Below are 12,439 nucleotides of genomic sequence, written 5' to 3'. Positions count from 1 at the left end.
CAGATTTACTTCTAAAATTTAATGTTAGTCTGCCAGCCCTTAATTAAATTGCCTGATTTCTAAGAGTCTACAGCAGTGAGATTTAACTTTTAAAGTCAATACAATACATTTGAAAAGTTTTCCCCTTACATCACCGCCAGCAACAATGCCAAAAGCTGTTTGCAAATAGCAGTGCTTCAATGATAAGAATACCATGAAGACCAGAATAGTGTTTTAGTTGGCAGAGTACTGGCCTAACCATATATAAAAGCAGCACTTTGCTATGTTTTTTATCAATACAAAATCCATATCAACCTGCCCGTCACAGACCACTCTGAGAGTTTGATCTGACAACTAGCATATCCCACCTGCAATTGAGAGGGTTACTTCTCTCAGAGAGTGGATGAATAGCTATGGTCACGATAGCTATAGCACCCATGGGGCACCTATATAAACATTTGGCAATGGAAAGGGTAATGTTACTATAGGCACACTGCCTCAAGCCTTGAGGATCATCTTATCAGGCCAGCAATTCTTGTTTGTCATCACTACTTTGTGTAGTATTGATGGGGAAAATTATACCACACAGCTGTCGGGGAAAGGAGATATACAGAAGCATATACATATAGATACCACAATTGGTATTTATGCCAATTGTGGTGAAATGTATGCATAATAGAATATGCATAAATACCACAATTGGTATTTATGCCAATTGTGGTGAAATGAATGCATAATGGCAACACAGTATGTAATGCTTTCCCAAACATTACGACATAGTTGAACCTCTGGTACTGCCCCCTTAGTCAACTCTAAGCACAACAGTTGGGAACAGAGGTAAATTTACCCCCAGACTCCTTCAATTTCCTCTGCAGACTCTCTCAAAAAAGCAACCAGCTGTGACATCACTCCCTGTCACCATTTTGAAAGGGACTATAGAGACAGATGGAGATACTGGAAGTAGTGAGAGGTTCTGGGGATTGTATGTGTGTACGTGAGCTCATGTGTCCATATGATTAGAGATTTTTGAAAAAATTGTGATATTCAGGAAAAGATTGCCTGAAAATTTGGCCAAGACATATTTTTAAAAATTGAGTTGGAGGCTTTCATACACTGACAGAAGAATTCAGGAGGTACAAGAAGAAATCTACTAAGGCATACACATCCTATGGGCCACAGTGATACTAAATACATAATACAGTACAGGAAGGCCGGCTGGCTGGACTTCCTTTGCTCTTGATTTAGTTATTCCAACAACGGTAACACTTGTTAAAATGGAACTCCCAAAACAAAACTCTGTTACTGTTACTTATATTGTATATGGTTACTTGCTTTTACTTACCAGGAGACCCCGAAGTTAATACAAGTACTGATTCTAATCATAAAGCCAAAACACAGTTTAACGAATTTTTGATAAACAATACAATCAAGATTGATATTGTGTGCATTACTGGTTCAGTGTGAGATAAAAAAAAAATCTAAGAAAGTATATTAAATACTGGATGTCAAAGTGCAACAGAAACCATGTGGAGGTGGGCACAAGCTTTTTCTTCTGTGATCCATCCCATAATATTCCCATATAGCAGTTGGATCCTGGTTTAACATCCAGGTAGCTTTACTTGCAGTTCAAGGTGGCTTTATCTTTCATTTTTCTAACACATATGTTGCTGGACCATACAACTTCAGGCTGCATATAGGGACAAAATGTTTTGAATCTCCTTCCACATTCAAAATGAATATGTCTGAGAAGGTCTAGTTTAGTCTTTCCCTTTAAAAGCTGTATAGAATGAACAAGATGAATTTCAAGTAGAAGAGCATCCTAGCCTTTTGGCTAAATTTAATGTCAACCCGAGTCACAGTTGACTCCTTGAAATGAAGTAGATTTGATAGGCTGCAATTACCAGATCTGCTGTGGAAGGGAGATCCACAACTTGGGATCAGCCACTAAGGAGAAATCATCAGACTCCCAGTTTCTGAGAACTGTTCATAACAGTTGCAAGCTTAATCAGAGATAAGAGAAGTACCAACACTGTCCTGCTTGTCTTCTGGGGCCGCTTAGAATTCTTCAAATGTGAGTTTCTCTGTACTGTGGAAACAATTCTAGACACGGTGAATTTATGGTTGGCTTATGTAGGGAGATACCGTTTTTCAAATAGCCTGGAGCCAAACCATGTAAGGTTTCAATGTAAGGTCATAGCTGCCATTTTGGATCGTGCCAAGAAACAGATTGGCTGCCAGTAACCGGAAGTAACCATCTCATTCTATCTGAAAATTATACAACCCAACAAAAATGGTGGTCTGAGGGCAACAGAAACTGCTCAGTGCAAGTGATACCATGGTCAAATTTTGCTCACCCTAGGTTTAGGGCTTCTTTTTAATTTCTCAACATCAAGGATGAAAAATAAATTATTTATTTCTTGCAGTGAAGGCCTATTTTAGCCTTTCTAACTCTCTATACCAAGAACCCCTATGTTGCTCTGCTCTCTTTTTTTCTTCCAGTCTTTTTTCTGAGAAGGTTGCAAAAGAATTTCATATCTTTTAGGCCAACTGGTTTAACAGAAGAACAGTTACTCTTCTGTAGTTTAAATTCACCACTTCACAACCTATTTTTTAAAGAACATCGCTGCCTCATTAACACTCCACGGAACAACCTACCACTTCTGAATAGTCATTATTCTGGACTTTAAGACAGTCTTGCAAATTATCTTTATAAAAATAACTAGTGTCTGCTTTTTTACTAGCTCTCCTGCCTACATAAATCATCAGTGTTAATAATGTGTGTTTATAAAAGTGCCTGATTACTTAAAAGCCATTCATACAAATCAGGCTGATCAGTTGAGAAGCTCTTTAAAGTCCTCCTTCAACCTATCTTCCTATATAATCAACAGTTCCTACCGGCTAAAATGGTCACTCTACCCAGGAATCTCAACTATACATAATGAGAACTACTGATAATCATGATGTGGAATAGCACTACTAGATCATCATCACCATCTAATTAGTTATGTTTCTATTCTTACTATGCTGCATTCCTATCTTTCCCACTGCAATTACTCACTGCTAGCATCAAACAATTTGGACTCCATGCTGCTGTTTATTCCCTGTGTGCCAGAATTTAACAGCAAGGCATACCAAGAGGTTTTACACTCATGCCCTTGTTGTGGAGCTCTTCCCAGAGCTCAGGACTCTATTTGATGGAAGATCTTCACTTTGACAAGTTACTTCATATACGATGGAAAATCTTCTCTAACATAAATTACTATAGATAGAGAAGCAATGCACTCGCAACAGTTTTGGGGGTAGTGAAGTGATAGTCCACATCACATTTTATTGATCTTATATATCATTGATCCTGCGCTTTTGGACATCTGGAGGGGTAAAACTTTCAAAAAGTCTTGACTAATCCAACAATGTGCATTATCAAGTTGGTTCAACTCGTCTTCATTCCTAGCCCCTGAAGTTTGATTATCTTTGTTTCAGTAAATTATAGATGTAATAGAAGAATGTAAGATAAAAGAATGTTTATGTGGCAAAATCAATACAGAAGGAGAGATGAGTAATAAAATTATTATTATTATTATTATTATTATTATTATTTAAGGGCTTGCCAAAACTGTATTTGGGAGCATAGCTTGACATTAGCTTATCATATTTAATATATAAAAATAACTTGAATAACTGTGGAGGAGGAAACTATAGCTTTGCCCTCCACTGCAATACAGTTGACAGGTGGTGCAGCATCTACTCAAAGTTATTTTATGCAGAAACAATACCAGATACAGATCTAGCAAATACTGAACTCAAGTGATTTTCTACTCACAGCAAGACAAATATCAAAAGTTACTGTGTCTTGGTTATACACCTTCACATTCAAAATCATACTTACTGTACTCAAATTACCATTCAGAGGATTTGATCAGGCATAACACTATTCATGAGTCATTAACAAAGAAACAAAGTGGGTCTCCACTTACATTACTACCCAGCCTTCTCTCAAAGGGTTTTCCCATTGTAAGTTTTAAAAAGATTGGGTTTGTGTAATGGTAAAGGTTTTAGAGAGGTAAGAGGCAAAATGCATCCAAAGCCTATTCAAGGCCTATCTGTCAAGGTGCAGAACTGTCCCTTTACTAGGAGCCAACATCTTTTACTTTCACTAGACTTCACCAACAAGTTCATACCAATAATCATCTGAACAGAGTTTGTTTACATTCAGCACCACCTCACTCTCCAACTGCCATAAGGAAAGAAGGCAAGGAGGCCTGCAGCTCCCACCCACATGCTTCAGGATGAGGAGCTCTTCTTACCTGTTGGCCTCAGTAAGTAACTTCTGCCACTTTATTCCCTTTTAGGCTAAACGAGAGGGAGTCTGTGGCCCAGGCGGGCGCAATGGGAGGAGATCAAAACAATTACCAAAAAGGATAACCCTCCACCACCGTTCCTGACCCCTCCTCCTTCCCCCTGGTGAAAAGCAGCAGCAACAACACCACTCATGGCTCACTATTTGGCAGCATGTCTCCCTCTTGCCAGTCTTTCCCCCTTGCGCAGCTGCAGAGGATCATTATTCCGCAAGGCCCCTGCAGCAACATTATGCGCAGGCGCAACGGGAAAGGGCTGGGAGGGGGGCGGAGGGGAAGGGAAGCCAGGAAGCTGCAGGATGTGACTGTTCCTCTTGCATTCCCTTTGCGCAGGCGCAGAAGAGTAACGTGCCACAAAAACTTTTGCCGTCGCAGGCGTGCCCCGGACTTCACCTGCCCCTCCCTTTCCGACACAGCGCTTCTCTACACGGCGCCTGTGCAGACCTCTGAATTAATGCACATGCGCCACCATACCAATAGAGGCAATCACGGTGCGGCGCATGCGCAGCACACGCCCAAACGGTTTTTTCCCCTCTGCCCCGCCCCTTCTCCCTGCGTCAGGCCCTTTGGGCTCGTTATTTTGGAACCGGGCGGCCGTTGGTGCGACGTTTCCTGCCCCCTTTGCCCCTCGACGCCGTTAGTCGCCTTCGCTGCCCGCTCCGCCTCACCTGAAAGCGATTCGCGGTGGCTGCGGCCGTCCCCTTGTGGTCTCCTCATACCGCCCTGACCTGACACATCCGGGACTCTATCGTGACGTTGACGCGACGCTCCTTTCATTCAGGGAAGGGAGGAGGGGATGGGGAGGTGGCGGTCCTGCGCGTGCGCAGTAAGGAATCTCTTCTCCGAGTGAAAATGGCGGGAAATAAGCCAACCTGTAGAGATGTCAGGGATATTAAGGAAGGAGAAAAAAATATGAAGTACGTTGGAAGGGGATGAGATGATGTCCTAACAGAGAAAAACGAGGCTCCTCGTGAATATTTAAAGCCTTTTCTTGCATTACTTGGCTGTAAACAAATGGGTGAAATAGCCACCCCAAATTATACTTATAACTCACTCTGAGTCCCCTTCTGGGTGAGAAGAGTGGGATATAAATGTCATAAATAAATAAATAATGGATTGTGACCTGTTAGGATCATAACCTATTGGGTAGCAGAGTTTCAGGAGTGTTCCTTAGTTTCTTGAGTAATGGAAGATCACTGGGCACGTATATAGTTTCTATTCGACAAATATTCAAGTAGACTTCATTAAAATAACATGTTTGTTTTACTCACAACTTCATGTATTTAAATATACAAGTACATTTCTTGTCAGGTTAAACTTCAAAATGTTTCAGTTTGTATCTTTAACTTAGCATCTTTAACAGTCTCTTTAAAATTATATTGCTCTGTATAGCTCTCTTTAATAACAGTCTACTTACAAAGAAATACAAGCCTCAACGTCTTCTAACTCCTATCACTGACCTCTGCACTCTAAATAGACTCAACTGACTTCTAACTCGTCCTTTTTTAAAACTGAACATTCCAAACAGTCACTGAACCAGTAACATGGTCTGCAGCCCCTCCCACTGCTTTAAGTATATAAAGCTAAGGAAACTGTAAAACAAAAAAGACATACACTTCAGGAAATAAAGTGACACAGACAAAACATTAAATAGAGGAGGCTTGGAAAGGTTGCTATCTCCAACACTAAACACCTTTACAGAAGCATATGAGAAGCTCAGCCTGTGACTGAACATCGAGAAAACCAAAGTGCTCTTTCAGCAGGCACCAGCCAATCCCTCTGCAACGCCAGAAGTACAGCTTAATGGTGTAACATTAGAAAACGTTGACCCTTTCCACGACCTTGGCAACCACCTCCACAAAAATCAACAATAGTGAAATACAACAATGCCTGAGCTCTGCAGGTGCAGCATTTTTTTTAATGAAACAGTGAGGACAGGGAGATTCATAGGGATACCAAGATGCTTGTTTATAAAGCTGTTGTCGTCCGAACCCTGCTATATGCCCTCGAAACATGGATCAACCACAAGCATCACTCAACTCCTGGAACTATTCAATCAGCATTGCCTCTGAAAAATCCTGAAAATCTGCAGGTTAACAAATAGCAGTGTTCTGGAAGAAGCAAAGACCACCAGCATTGAAGTGATGCTCCTCCACCATCAACTCTGCTGGACTGGCCACGTTGTCTGAATGCCTGATCACCGTCTTCCAAAACAGTTACTGTAGTCCCAACTCAAGAACGGAAAATGGAAGGTTGGCGGACAGGAGAAGAGATTTAAAGATGGGCTTAAAGCTAACCTTAAAAACTGGCATATACATTGAGAACTGGGAAGGCCTGGTCCTTGAGCATTCTAACTGAAGGTCAGTTGAGACCAGTAGTTCTGTGAAATTCAAAGAGGCACAAATGGAGGACGAAAGGGAGAAACGTACCAAGAGAAAGGCCAACCCCGACCAGGACCACTTTCCACCTGGAAACCAATGCCCTCACTGTGGAAGAACATGTGGATCAAGAATAGGGCTCTACGGTCCACCCACGTACCCAACGCCAAGACACAACACTTAAAAGACCATCATACTCAGACAACAAGGGATCACCTAAATAAGTAAATATGAAAGCTGGAACTCAAAGAAAGCCAATAGGAAGAAAATCATCCCATTTTGTAGAATGTTTCTAAAGGTAAAGTTTCTTGACCCCTTGACCGTAAGTCTACATGTGTCCGACTCTAGGGTGTGGTACTCATCTTCATTTCTAAGCCAGCGTTGGTCGTAGATACCTTCAAGGTCATGTGGCAAGCATGACTGCGTGGAGTATATACTATAAATGGGTAAAAACACCCCAAAAATGGGTCATAGATCAAATCAGGCCTGATTTTGTCTTATAATCCAACATTACTAAACTGAAATGCTTTGGCTCATATCATGAGAGGAGAAGGCAAAAATGCAGGAAAGCTTTCCTTGTTTTTGTTGTATATAAGGGGCAAAAATAAGGTTCCTATAGGTCAGGCATGGGCAAACTTTGGCCCTCCAGGTGTTTTGGACTTCCTCCCACAATTCCAAACAGCCAGTAAATATGCTAAAGTCACTCCACTGGCTGCCAATTAATTTCTGGGCAAAGTACAAGGTGATTGTTTTGACCTTTAAAGCCCTACATGGTTTAGGTCCAGGTTACCTAAAGGATCGCCTTCTCGCATACAATCTGCCGCACACACTTTGGTCTTCCGGGGGACATCTGCTCCAACCAACCAGAACCTAACTGGCAACCACCATTGAGAGGACCTTTTCATCGGCTGCTCCAAGGCTGTGGAATGACCTGCCAGTAAGAGCTCCGACAGCTAAATGAGCTGTTGGAATTTAAAATCCATGTAAAGACCTGTCTCTTATGGCAGACCTACTCAGTCAGTCATCAAACATAAACTTTAATGCATGTCTTTTGTTTAATCTCAGTTTTGTCTGTTTTAATGTGTATTTCATACAGATATGTTTTGGAATGTAACTTTTATGGAGGTACGTTTTAGTGTGTGTATTTGCAGTGTTTTGCTGTGTTTTTTTTTGTAACTTGCCTCAAGCCATGAGGAAAGGAGAGTAAAAAATAAAATTATTAATATTAATATTATTAATTATTTGAGTCACAAATGCTAGATAGTTTATTTTCTGTTATATAATTTCATGTAGAATATGAACATGTGTTCATTTAGTGTATAGCCAGTTTTGTCGCTAAAGATTCAGACTGAGTAAAAAAAGTCTAAAAAAGAGACATGACCTGTAAAAGCCTACTTTAAAATATTGCCATAATTTCAATCAATATGATTTTAGGCTACATAACTGTGTCTGCCATCTTATATACATTCAGTATCTATCTAAGGTAAAGGTAAAGGTTTTCCCCTGACATTAAGTCTAGTCATATCTGACTCTGGGGGTTGGTACACATTTCCATATCTAAGCTGAAGAGTCGACGTTCGTAGACACCTCCAAGGTCATGTGGCCAGCATGACTAGCATGGAGCACAGTTAACTTCCCACTGGAACAGTACCTATTTATCTACTCACATTTGCATGTTTTCAAACTTCTAGGTTGGCAGGACCTGGGGCTAACAGTGGGAGCTCACCCCACTTCCTGGATTTGAATCACCGACCTTCCGGTCAGGAAGTTCAGCAGCTAAGCAGTTTAGCCTGCTGCGCTACTGGTGGCTCCCAGTATCTATGTAGTAAGGTGGAAATATATTGCTGCTATTGTTAGATAGGTGAAGCTATCAGTTATTTCTGCTGACAAAAGTAATCCTTACTGAAGCCAAAACATTCCAGTGATTGCAGTGAGACTCTGCATATTGCACTGGAATTGTATTGTTGCCTTCTCCCTATGAGATTGGTACATAGCAGTGATGGGGGAATAGCATAGATATTTGCCAATATCAGGAGCCAAAACTGGAAACCAATACTTCAGGAACATTTTTCTCTTAACAGAAATTGGTTATGTTGCCACCACTTACACCATTTTATGCCTGTGGTTATTTTTCATGAACCTCTCCTATTACTATTTCTTACATTGCTGTGGAGCTAAGAATTAATTCTTAGTCTTGGGTATCTACCTATATAATAAATTGCCCTTGTCAGAGAACTGTTGTATCAAGACAGTTCTAACCTAGAAGTGCAAACTGTGCAACAATTGCCCACATGTCAGTCAGTTATCCTGGTTTCATTGCATACCTACTGCAGGAGAGACAACATGCAGTGTTGTGACCCTGTCATGTCAATCTGATTTATTCCATAGGGAGCTCAGATATTTTGGGACTTAACATTCCTTTTCTGTAGCATTGTGAACATTTTCCTGTGTTTCCTCCATAGCTCAACAGATTAAGGTAGGTAAAGCTTTTGTTGAATGCCATATAGGTAATCATTAATAACTAGGATGATTTGAGCTTGGGAAGTCTGAGTTCAGAGCTCAGTCCAACAGAAGGCTCATCCACATTGTTTCTAGACCACTGTCCATTTAATATGAATTACAGTAATTCATATAATATGGATGTGATGATAAAATAATTGGGTTGCTGTGAATTTTCCGGGCTGTAAGGCCATGTTCCAGAAGTATTCTCTCCTGACGTTTCGCCCACATCTATGGCAGGCATCCTCAGAGGTTGTGAGGTCTGTTGGAAACTAGGAAAGTGGAGTTCATTTATATATCTGTGGAAAGTCCAGGTTGGGAGAAAAAACTCCAGACATGAAACAATCAGGGACAGCTAACACCTCCCAATAAAAGATTCCTTCAGGCAGGAAGCAGCCAGGCTTTGAATCTGCAAGGCCATTAGAAGCTAATCAAGGTGATCAATTGCAACATTCACACCTGCCTCAAACAGACAAGAGTTCTTTCTCCCAACCTGGAGTTTCCACAGATATATAAACCCCACTTTCCTAGTTTCCAACAGACCTCACAACCTCTGAGGATGCCTGCCATAGATGTGGGTTAAACGTCAAGAGAGACTGTTTCTTGAACATGGCCATACAGCCCAGAAAACTCACAGCAACCCATAGATTCCAGCCATGAAAGCCTTCGACGACAGATAAACGAATTGCCATTGCATTTTTATATGTGTTTGAGAAAGCATTACTCAGAAAGACCTGTGTATGCCAATGAAAGCCTTTTCAAATTATTTGTTTGCACTTGGGAATGCGATAAGGAGTGTTAGATTAATCCTGTCTTCTTTGGCTGCATCCCACATACACACCCAAATCAACTAGACACCCACAGAACATTTAGGTTTTAATGACAGTTTCCATTGAGTCCAGTGGGATTAAGGAGGAAAGCTTTCACCTGAGGAAAGGAAGGAATGGCATTCTCCCTTTCTCGTGTTTTAACTTTCTTTAATTCTTCCTACATCACCTCCATCAAGGCATTAGGGAGTGTTAAATTCCCTGACCCCAGTGTTTATGTTAAAACAAACAAGGATTAATTTCTGCACTAGGTAGGAGTCAAAGAACTACGGCTGGTTTTTGGCCCACAAGCTGCTGATTCACCCTTGGTCCATATGGAAATTGTCAAGACTTTTACGGCTTCAGAAAAAATGAGCAAATACACTAGGCAAAGATGTCATATTAAGTTAAGACAACTCTCTCTGTACATGACAACTTACCGGGTATGTTATCTGAGGTCAGCATCAATGGTTCTCTGAATCTGAAGGGATAAGTTAACCATGACATGTTTTCAAAAATGCAAGAGGCATTCTGGATTTCAAGACCATTGTGGACATCAATCCCACATGGAGGCATCTGTGTTTGGAACGTAACCTTCACTGCACTTCTCTCTGGTATATGTTTTGACATGTGGGAGCCACTAAATTCCTCCACTGTCCTCAGATGAGATTTAGATTCTTAATGATCATCTGAACAACATGAGACAGGTTGGAATTATTTCCTCTTTCTAAAAAGCTATAGTTGGCCTTGTGACCATTGACATAGTTGTGGCATTTTGGTAGTCTTTGTTTCCCCGAGTTTTTAAACCAGTGTCCTTAAAAGCAGTTGTATGTGTGGATTTTTAACAACATCTGGGTATTTTAAAAAATATTAACTTCCTCCACAGTTTTTTAATTATTTTGTTCCTCCGTTTTTCCCTTTCAATTTGCTAAAAACCTAGAAATGTAATTAGAGAGAGGCTGGGCTGTGAGAAAGCTGCCAGCATTTCTACATCATGATTAAATATATCAGCCATTCCTTTAGCGAGAAAAGGATGAGAGAGAAAAAACACCAAACAGGATTCTCATAATTATCTCCCCGTTATCCAGGAAAGAATCAGTAACACGTACAGATAGACTTATTGAAAATGCAGCACTAATTAAAAACTCATATAAGCTCCTGACGATCAAGGCAATACAAAAACGGCAGTTATTTAATTATTTCCTCTATTTGCTAATCTTTGTTTTAGCAAAACAAACAAAAACTATTCTAAACAAAACCCCACCATTTGTTCACTGGAGGGACTTAATGGGACTTTTATCTATGCAACAGTCAAAACAGACAATGGAAGCTCAATTTGATTCACCTCTCCTTATGCCACTGGGAAATCTTCACAACTGATTTTTCTGAAGGTAATCTAAAAGGGAATGTTTTGATGTGTTGAAAGGCAGAGCTGAACTACATTCAGAAAGCTTTTTCATTTTAAAACTGTATTTCAGTATATTTCCCCCCAAGTAGTTAATTTCTAAAAAGAGGTGCAAACTGCTCGGCATGTGCCCAGAGGCACTCACATCTCCTTTATTACTTCAGAGGCTACAGAATTGATAGTTTAGTGAGCCCCTTCTCAGATCAGCACCTGTTTTGCCCTATTTCCAGACCAGATTTAACATGGGAGATGCTTGTAAAAGTCTCAACTTTTTATTTTATTTTGCAGCCAATTAGAAGGCAGACCTACTTGCCATTTTCTCTGCCTTGGGCCACCTCAAAAACTTTCAGCCCAAAGCCTTTTTGTTGTCGAAGGCTTTCATGGCCGGGATCACAGGGTTGTTGTATGTCTTTCGGGCTGTGTGGCCATGTTCCAGAAGTATTCTCTCCTGACGTTTCGCCCACATCTATGGCAGGCATCCTCAGAGGTTGTGAGGTGACACAACCTCTGAGGATGCCTGACATGGATGTGGGCGAAACGTCAGGAGAGAATACTTCTGGAACATGGCCACACAGCCCGAAAGACATACAACAACCCTGCAAAGCCTTTTTACCTACAGTTCCTTTGATCCCAGTGTTCTTCCTGGCTCCTTGTTAGTTACAACTACATCTCCATAATACTGCTCTCTGACCTGGTCTTTTCAAGGCCAAGACAGGCTTGGAATCAGGAGATTTGTGATGGACTTTCCACATTTTTCTTATGATGTGCCATGTATATTTCAGTTCTTGAGGCACAAAGAAGTGTCACATGGAAATTTAAACAAACAAAAAAAAAGATGGCATGAGATGGAAGGGAAGGTAGATGGAAGCTAACCTCCCCAGTGCTACCGCTCTGATTCACTCATTACAACTTGGCCTGTTTCTATTGGTACAAACAATGGTACAAACAACAGTTTTTACAGTTTAAAGCAAGAACCAGCAATATGTCTCTCTCAAGGTAAATTTGGACTGCACTTCT

General features: G+C 40.8%; 1 protein-coding gene across 3 annotated transcripts in view; it reads right to left on the bottom strand.

The window, feature by feature from the left end:
* Nucleotides 1–5,156, bottom strand: part of spop (speckle type BTB/POZ protein) — a 44,585-nt gene extending 39,429 nt beyond the window's left edge. Inside the window, exon 1 of one of the 3 annotated variants that reach the window (XM_008113514.3) lies at nt 5,003–5,156. The gene's annotated coding sequence lies outside the window, so the exon portion shown is untranslated. Of the gene's footprint in view, nt 1–4,283; nt 4,634–5,002 lie in introns of those variants that run through there. The other 2 variants (XM_008113515.3, XM_003222634.4) reach the window with 2 other exon arrangements.
* Nucleotides 5,157–12,439: the final 7,283 nt, after the last annotated feature.

This window comes from Anolis carolinensis, chromosome 6 (genome assembly GCF_035594765.1).
Source record: "Anolis carolinensis isolate JA03-04 chromosome 6, rAnoCar3.1.pri, whole genome shotgun sequence".
Classification (NCBI taxonomy): domain Eukaryota; kingdom Metazoa; phylum Chordata; class Lepidosauria; order Squamata; family Dactyloidae; genus Anolis; species Anolis carolinensis.
Note: the sequence above shows the minus strand (reverse complement) of the source record. Positions and strands in the feature narration are given on the sequence as shown.